The 9,614-nt window shown below is 42.3% G+C and overlaps 2 non-coding genes across 2 annotated transcripts; both read left to right on the plus strand.

The window, feature by feature from the left end:
• Nucleotides 1-5,686: 5,686 nt before the first annotated feature.
• On the plus strand, nt 5,687-5,843 carry LOC142447352 (U1 spliceosomal RNA). The gene has a single exon (XR_012784092.1). It is a non-coding gene; the product is annotated as a U1 spliceosomal RNA (small nuclear RNA).
• Nucleotides 5,844-7,223: 1,380 nt separating this feature from the next.
• Nucleotides 7,224-7,330, plus strand: LOC142447492 (U6 spliceosomal RNA). Its single transcript, XR_012784190.1, has one exon. It is a non-coding gene; the product is annotated as a U6 spliceosomal RNA (small nuclear RNA).
• The last annotated feature ends 2,284 nt before the right edge of the window (nt 7,331-9,614 follow it).

Here is a 9,614-nt window from a genome sequence, read left to right on the forward strand (position 1 = left end):
CTCCACTAATTCATTCAATCAATACCTTTTATATGCTAGAAACTTTCATTTTCATTATCATCATTCTTCACATAAACTGTTCAAAGTAGAGAATGATTCTCCTTAAAAGATGTGAAAATAAGATTTAGGGAAGTTGTATATTTTGCCTGAGGTCCATAGTAAGTGGAAGAGAGCAAGACTTGAACCTAATCTCATCTGAATAATAAAAAAAAGAACCAATGTTGAATTTCCAGATTGGGTTTTTTGGGTTGTTCCTGTTATTTTTTTAATAGAATATTTGAAAAATAAATCAATGAAAATAAAATTGGAAACAATTTTTTAAATAGAGTATTTGAGCTACAGAGCCCTGTTGATTCAATGGATTAAGCGTTGGGCTGCTGACCACAACACTGACAGCACAAACTCATCAGCAGCTCCACAGGAGAAAGGTGACATTGTACACTGTTGTAAAAATTTAGCACCAACATTCCTCTTGCTCTTTAAAGTCTCCCCAACCCCCCACTATATCATGATCCTGGTTCTATCTTACAAACCCAGCTAGACCACGCATGTACACTGATACAGATAAGAGCTCTTGAAGCATGGACTACAGGACAGATAAACCCCTTAGGAACAATAATGGGAGTAGTGATACCAGCAGGGTAGGGGGGAAGGTGAGGGGAGAATGGGGGAAGTGATCAGACCGATTGATGTATACCTGTCCCAGAGTGATGAACAACAGAAATGTGGATGAGGGGAGACAGCAGACGGTATAAGACAGGAAAATAATAATTAAAATTTTGCCGTCTCGGAAATGCTACAGAGCAGTTCTACTCTGTCTTACAGGGTGGCTACATGGTGGACTCAACTTGATGGCAGTTGGTTGATTTGGTCTGTATCTAAGGACTTTTACAGTTCTGCTATCCTCTTCACGAAGATCACACCATGCCTCCTACCCCCAGCCTGTGCACCATAATTCCACAGAAAGCTTTACAATCAGATCTGGTTTTAATGAATGTTTAAGTATCAAGAGACTGGGAAAATTGGATTTCTACATGTAGAAAAATGGAACAGGATCCATGCCCAACACCACACACAAAAACAAACTAAAACTGAACCGAGGACTTAGATGTGCAAACTAAGGTCATAATGTGTCTAAAAGAAAAAGAATGGACAATGCTGGTGGCCTCACTTTCAACAAAGGATTAGCTAGTTCAATAACAAACAACAAAAGACAAAATAAACATGTAGGACTGAGGGCCAGAGAGAGGCATGTCTGAGAAGCTGTCCTGACGGGAGAAATGCGTCCTGCATCATTTCTTATGATGAATTTGTAAGCCTTTACTTCCTAATGAACCCCATAATCATAAGCATGGTTTGTGAGTTCGGTGTGGCCATCGAAACCAATGACCAGATCTAGAAGACAGATAAAGAGTACTGTGAGAGGGACAGTTGATGTCAGCATTGGTCAGAGAGAGGAGGCATATCTGACCCACATCTCAGAAATCAGACTTGGGCTGTTGATCTTGAGTCTCCTTCCTTTTTGTGAAACTAGAGCAGTTAAGATGCTGTCCACATGCCAGTTTTCTGTCCTAAAACTAGTCCCCTGAGATAATCTTTTAACCTCAAAATATCTTTAATCTTTAAGCCAAAAAATATCCTCTGAAGTCTTAACATTTAGTATCATAATGTAGCTTAACTAGAAAAGATCTACCTATAGCATCATGTTCTTTTAAGAACTATGTGGGATCAAAAAGGAGCCCTGGTAGAATAGTGGTTTATACATTGGACTGCTAACCCCCAAACCAGCAGTTCAAAACCATCAGCCACTCCGAGGAAAGATGAGGCTTTCTATTCTCCTAAAGATTTACAGTCTCAGAAACTCCTGTCCTACTGGGTCTCTGTGAATCCAAGTTGATTCAAGGGTGTGAGGTGTGGGATTAAATTTACAACAGCAACTTGAAAGATTAGGTAAGAATCTTAAGGAGATAGGGAGGAACAACTCACAAAGGGAGAGCGAAGAAGGTGATCCGTGCCTCTAAATTCTACATGTGGAAGTTGTTGACTTGAATGTATTTTGCTGTGTATGTCCTCAATAATAAAAAGAACCCCAAACCAAACCAAATGTCAAGTCAACTCCAACTCAGAGACCCGATGGGGTCTCCAGGACTGTAAATCTGTGTGGAAACAGGTAGTTTCATTCCCCCTCCCACCCACCCCCCGAGCTCCTAAGGGGTTTTAACTGCAGATCTTATGGCTAGTAGCCCTGTGCTTGACCCACAGTAACACCAGGGCTCCTACAACGAGAAAACTATGCAAACAGGAGATGAGGGTGCAGGGGGATAGCGGTGCCTTGGAGAAAGGCATCGCACATAAATGCACCGCCACCAAGTTCATCCCCTACAGGAACATGCTCATTGCTCCCCTACAGCATGGCTAGTGATGAGCCCTAGCCTTACGATCAGAGCACCTTACGCCCAACCCATGGCCATGGAATTGATTCTAACTAATAAAAAAATGAAACACATCTACTGCCATAGAGTTGATTCTAACTCATGGTGACCCTTTAGGACAGAATGGAACTCTCTTTGTCTTTCCAGGGCTGTCAATCTTTATCGGAGCAGACAGTCTCATCTTTCTCCGAGCAGCTTGTTGAGTTCGTACTGCTGACCTTGCAGTTAAAGGCCCAACACAGAAATCCTATGCCACCAAGGCTTCCTTATTTTGACTCAGAGCAACTCATAGGGGTTCCAATACTGCAAATCCTCGTTGGAGCAGAAGCTGCCTCACATACCTTTCTCCATAGAGTGCCGCTAGCATTCCTCGGAGAAAGGAAGAGGAAGTATAAATGGCCTGAAATTGATAAGTGAAAGGAAAAGAAGTAACATTTGAGTGTCTTCTTTGTGCTAGGAAGTTCATATATGGCCTCCTTTTGAGTTATTGAGGTAGGTCACAGTGGAAGTCTGCTTATCTTGAAAACAAAACACAGGAAAAGTTACTTTGCGCCAAATAGCACTAGAATTACAATACATGTTTTATGTGTCATTCGCCACCATGACAAAGACACGCGTTTAACGGTTCTACATAGGAAGGTTTTACTGGCTGTGTGTTAAGTAAATAGGGATTTTTTTCCCTCATGTCCTGGAGTGGTGGTTCTCAATGTTTTGGGGACATGAACATGTAAGAATGTTATAAAAACGATGGACCCATTCTGAAGAAAAATCTCTAACTAATTTTAGTTTATAGTTCCTCTGAAAGGCATGTGTCGTGTAGTGTGCCACTGAGTCCACTCCGACCCAGAGCGACCCTCTGCACCACAGAATGAAGCACTGTGTCATCCTCGCAATGGTTCCAGTGCTTCAGCCCATTGCTGCAGCTGCTGTGTCAATTCAGCTCCCTGAGGGCATTCCAAGCATGATTCCCTTCTCCATGGACGGGTCTCTGCTTACAACATGTCCAACATATGTAAGATGGAGTCTCTCCATCCTTGCCTCTAAAGAGGAGAACTCTGGCTGTACTTCTTCCTAGACAGATCGGTTTGCCCTAGTAACAGTCCATGGTACTTTCAATATGCTTTGCCCACACCACTACTCAAACACACCGATTCTTTGTCAGCCTTCCTTAGTCAGTGTTCAGCTTTCACATGCATATGAGGTGACTGAAAATGCCATGGATGGGGCAGGCGCACGCTAGTCCTTAGAGTAACAGCCTTACTTTTCAGCACTTTAAGGGGGCCTTGTGTAGCAGATTTACCCAGTGCAATGTGTCCATTGACCTCATGACGGCTGCTTCCAGGAGCACTGGTTGCGGATCCCAGCAAGAAGAAATCCTTGGCAACCTCCATCTTTTCTGCATTTATCATGATATTATTTATTGGCCTAGTTGTGAGGACTTTTGCTTTCTTTACATTGGGTTGTTTTCCTTTCCAGGGGCTGCAATCCTTGATCTTCATCAGCAAGTACTTCATGTACTTCAAGTCCTCCTCACTTTCGTTAAGCAAGGTTGTGTCATCTGCATGGCGAAGGTTGTTAAGAAACCTTCCTCCAATCCTGATGTCCAGTTCTTCTTCATATAATCCGCCTCCCTGATGATTTTCTCCATGTATAGGCTGAACAAGTATGGTGAGAGGATACAACCCCAATGAACCCCTTTCCTGATTTTTTTTCCCGGACCTAGCCAAAAGCTGCACCCCTTTCCTGATGTTAGATCATATTCTGTTCACTCAACTGCCTCTTGATCCATGTACAGGTTCCTTAGGAGCACAATGAAGTGTTCTGGCATTGTGATCGACACAGTCGAAGGCCTTGGCATAGTCAAGAAAACGCAAATGTACGCCTTTTTGGTATTTCCTGTTTTCAGCAAAGATTCATCTGACATCCCTAATGACTATGCCAAGGCCTTCTTATCTTGAATTGTGCCCTATCAGCAAATGAATATCCCAAAGACTCCCCTCCCACAGACGACTCCATTTATGTCACCATGGTCAACTCCACTTTGAGAAAGCAGCTCGTCCTCAGTCACATTTCAAATGCCTTCTGACTCCCATTCATTAAGGCATTCAGTATCTGGACAGTGTTGTGAAGATATGCATAAGGTGGCCAGCAGTGACTTGCTCTGAAGCAGGCAGCAGATTCCTTCCTCATAGTCTGTTCCTAGTCCGGAAGCTCCGCTGAAACCTGTTTAGTCTGGGTGACTCTGCTGGCATTTGAAACACCAGGGACATAGCTGCCAGTCTCATAGCAACACACACGCCACCACAGTACAGACAGACAGACAAGGGGTACCATTAAGATCATAGTCATATTAAAATTATACCATGCATACACAAAAAGGATATATATATATGTATATGTATGTATTTATACCTACACATAGCATCCACATTCCATTTACACGCATGGAGGACCCCAGAGGTGAAGAAGGTTCAGGGCCCTCGTGTGTCTGAATGCAGGCCTGTTCTCACCTTTCTATTAACTTTTCATTTCTGTAAGCACATTCTGAAATTTCCAAATGTTATGTTTTCTGAATGTTCCTTTTTTACTGTTAATAAACTTTTATTTTTGTTCTGTGAATGCAGTCCTTCTTCGATTGATCTAGAAACCTTAAGTGACTTCATTTCTGGGTTTATCTCCCAGCTTAGTTTCTGTTTCTTAGTAAGTCCCTAAATTTCTGTTCACGCTGACCTTGTCATTCGGTTTTGAATTTTTCTTCAGGGTGTTGGTGATGATTGGAAAATAAACAACAAGTCCTAGGCTCTGTGTACACGAAAAGCTGCCCTATAGAGAAATCTGGCTGAACAGCTTCCACGGGGAGTCCTTCACAGTAACCATCCTCTCTGCCCTGTAGGTTGCTATGAGACAGAATTGACTTGATGGTGGTGAGTTAATTTTTTTGGAGTTATAATAATGTTTTTTTCTTTTGCCGGCCAGATTCTCCAAAAGAAAAACTTCCATTTTCTTGCAGGAAAGATGTTGTAGTTTGAATTCGCTGGGAAGCATGATCTGAGATGATTACCAGCCTGCAAGAAGGTTCTCAGGTCCCTGGCAAAAACACACTATCAAACACAATGAATAAAAATGAACTGTTAAGACCAACTAGATGAGTGGGACTTCCTAACATTAAACACTTATGCACATAAAAAGAAATCACCAGAAGAATCAACAATGAACAAGTAATCATATGTCCTAGGTTAAGAAGTTTACAAACCATACTTACCTGGCAGGGGACACACCATAATCAGGTTTTCCCAGGGCGAGGCTCACCCATTGCACTCCGGATGTGCTGACTCCTGTGATTTCCCCAAATGCAGGACACTCAACTGCATAATTTGTGGCAGTGGAAGACTGTGTTCGCGCTCTCCCCTAAGAAAAAATAAATAAATTGACAAACCGTGGTCCACAGTTCGAACCCCCCAGCAGCTCCTTGGGAGAAAGACTGGGCTTTCTACTCCCGTAAACAGGTACAATCTTGGAAACCCACAGAGGGGCCGGTGAGCTTCTGGATAATATTGAGAAGAATTGGAATTCCAGAGCATTTCATTGTGCTCCGGAAGAACCTGTACGCAGACCAAGAGGCAGTCAGTCAAGCAAAACAAGGGGAAACTCCATGGTTGACTAGCAGGGAAAGTGTGTGTCCAGGTCGTATCCTTTTACTATGCTTCTTTGATTTGTGTGCTGACCAATCATCTTAGATTTTGGTCTATGTGAAGAAAAACTTGACACAGAATCAGGGAAAGCTTATTAACCTGAGCTAGACAGATGACATAACCTTGCTGGCTGGAAGGGGGGAAGACTTCTTGCAGTATTTACTGCTGAGTGTTCACTGCCGCCTTCACAACTCAGTGTAAAGAAAGCCAAAGCCCTCTCTACAGGACCAACAGACAACATCCTGATAAAGAAAGAAAAGCTTGATGGCATCTAGGATTTTATCTTTCTTGGACTGCAATCAATGCTCATAGAAGCAGTGGTCATGAGGTCAAAGGACACATTGCATTGGGTAGATATGCCACGCAAGGCCTCTTAAAGTGTTAAAGAGCAAGGATGTTACTTTGAGGCCTAAGGTGCACTGACCCAAGCCATAGTATTTTCAATTGCCTCCTATGCATTTCAAAGTTGGACCAAAGAACAATTGTGAGGATGGGGCAGGACTGCACAGTGTTTTGTTCTGTTGTACGGAGTGGTGCTATTGGAAAAAGTTGTATGATAGATATATTTGCCCCAACAACGACAGAGTTTAGCTGCTGAAGTTGTTTATGTAACAAAATACCTCATTGCATTTGATTTCTTGATTTGGAGGTTGAAGATCATGGTTTAATGGGACAGTCTCATTAGTTGGCCTACTAATTTATCTAGTGCTTTTAGACTACCTCCTAGTTTATTTCTGTCGTGCCTGGGTCTTAAAAGCTTGCAGATGACCACCCAAGGTACTACACTTGTTGTACAGAGGAAGTAGGAATGTCAGGTACAAAAAGAGGAAATGAAACGTGTGGCTAATTGCCTCCTTTGCCATGAGACCACCCTTTGGTTTGAGAGTTTTGAAGTCGGAAGGAAGACTTTTAAATCTGTCTTGAGTTTATCAAGTGGGTCATTGGCAAAGCTCTGACTTTCAAGAGGGAGTGATACTGCTCAGAATTCAGAAAGCCACTAACATTTCTGTTAAAGCCAGTGTCGGCTGGGAAGTTTTATCTGGGTATAGAAAGATGAAGAAAAATTAAAGCTATGAAGGACACTTAAAAGAAATAATGTGTGCTCGCTTCAGCAGCACATAGACTAAAATTGGAACGATACAGTGAAGATCAGCATGGCCCCTGCGCAAGGATGGCACGCAGATTCGTGAAGCGATCCATATTAAGAAGAAAAAAAAAGAATGTAAATAATTCCAAATATGGCATGAGAACTACCCTGTAAAGTTGCGAAGGTCAAATTAGTGGAAGGAAAGCAAGGTACCTTGTAAATGATACTGTTCTCTAAACGCCCGTGAGATCCCTTCATTGCTATGCAATCGTTGTGCTTGTTTGTTTAAATACTTCTATCGAGGCTCTTACATCTCTTATCACAATCCATACATTCATCCTGTGTGTCAAGCACATTTGCACATATGCCACCATCATCATTTTCAAAGCATTCTCTTCCCACTTGAGCCCCTGATATCAGCTCCCCATTTCGTCCCCCTCCCTCCTTCCCTCCACCCGCCCTCCCTCCCAAACCTTTGATAAGTTATAGATTTTTATTTCCATATCTTACATTGTCATCCGTTGCCCCTCCCCCACTTTGCCATTATTTGTCCCCCAGGGAGGTTATCCTTGTGATCCATTCCCCCCCTCCCCCCACCCTCCTCTAATCCTCCTGGTGTCTGGACTCTCATTGTGGGCCTGAGGGGTTTAGCTATCCGCTATGGAATCTTTGGTGCTGAGTGCCCTCTAATCAGAGAAGATGCTTGGATGCTGACTCATAGTGCTTTCCCTGTTATACCTAAACACCAAGACTTGTTAGAACCTTAAGTTGTTTATTATTATTATTTTAAAGTATGAAAAATACAGGGAGTGTGTTGATCAAATAGATTCAGATTTTGAACACTTATTAAGTGCCAAGAGCTTTTTGGTTCTCACATAAACTTTCTAAATCAGAATGATTTTGCTCACTTACTCCAGACGACATAGTTATGACTGGTATTTGAATGCTTATTGTAAACAAAGACATTGTTCAAAGTTCACTATTTGTCCTTCATTTGCATTATCATGCCAGCATTGTAACAACTCTGTAAAATTCTATTTCTACTGGCGCCCCTAATTTAACAAGACAATTAATTTTAGCAGGTGACTAGCCTTGTTAGCATGCAGAGTGCATCAGAAAGTGGAATATAGCAGATGTATTTAGGCTAAAATTTAACACCTTATCATTTGATTTCCCTTTTGACCCATTTTAAAGTTGTTCTGGTTTTTAATATTTTCTGCTTTCTTTTTTTTGAAGTTTTTCCTCTATTTTTTTATTGTTCATCTTTTCCTTCTTGGTTTTCTGATTTGGTATATGAAATCCATGATCGGTGAATGTACAGAGACAGTAACTAGATGAATGGTTTCTCTGGGGTACACGGCCGTGGAGGTTATGGGCGGGATGGGGTGCTAATTACAGTGAATACAAGAAAAAAGAAAATGTCTTAAAATTAATTCTGGCAAGAGTGTCTAATTCTTCTTGATATGATTGAACTATTGAATTGTATGATATGTGAATTATGTGCCAATAAAACTGTGTAATATAAATTTTTAAAAGAAAATTAATTTTAGACAATTTTCCCAACAAGAGATTAGCCAATTTTCCCAACAATTTTGCAAACTTAGTACTAGAAAACACAGCTTGGATGTCTCCAAAATCTATGCTCCATTTCAGTACACTACCCAAGCTTCTGGGCTTATCACTAACCATTACTGGCACTTATGAAGTAGGTATGGCTTGAGGGGGTGAGGGTGGCGTGGGGGAGGGGGCGTGCATCAGTGGGGAATAGATGGGCCATTTCTCAGACAGATGATGCCTTCCCACACAAACAGGTTTCTAGTGGTGAAATCAGGTTGGCAGGGCAGAGAGGCTGAGGAAGGTGGAGGTGGCGTGGTTGGGCCTGTTCAGGAACTGATGGCATCCCAGCCTCTGGCTCTTTGCCTGCTGGCTGACTCAGAGTTGGCAGATGGGCCAAGGTCTGGGCAGGTTAATTTCATGGGCTATGGACTTCAAAGGCTCTGATTCCTGGCACTGCTGGGCACGTTTCTTTGTTACAGGTGCAGCCCACGGGGGCAGGAACAGGATGGTCTTCATGAAGTGTTTGCAAAGGGCCTAGGCAATGTTTGCTTTCCATCTAAATATACAGAGAGCTTTTTATGGGTTTGGCAATAAAAACCACAGGGCCAGCCCTGATGCAGGCTGTAAATTGGGTGCTTATATCTTAAGTAGTCTGCAATAAAACGGAGTGGCTAAGAACATAGATTATAGTAATAGACAAACCTGGATTCCAATCTTGGCTTCAGCTCTCAACTGTAAGCAAGACCTGCAAAAGGAGTGCTATCGTATTGCCTGTGGTTATAGTCCTGGCCGCTGCGTAATGTAAACAACTACCAAACTCGGCTGCTGATTTAAATGCTGGTGTTG

This window comes from Tenrec ecaudatus, chromosome 4, assembly GCF_050624435.1.
Source record: "Tenrec ecaudatus isolate mTenEca1 chromosome 4, mTenEca1.hap1, whole genome shotgun sequence".
Taxonomy (NCBI): Eukaryota; Metazoa; Chordata; class Mammalia; order Afrosoricida; family Tenrecidae; genus Tenrec; species Tenrec ecaudatus.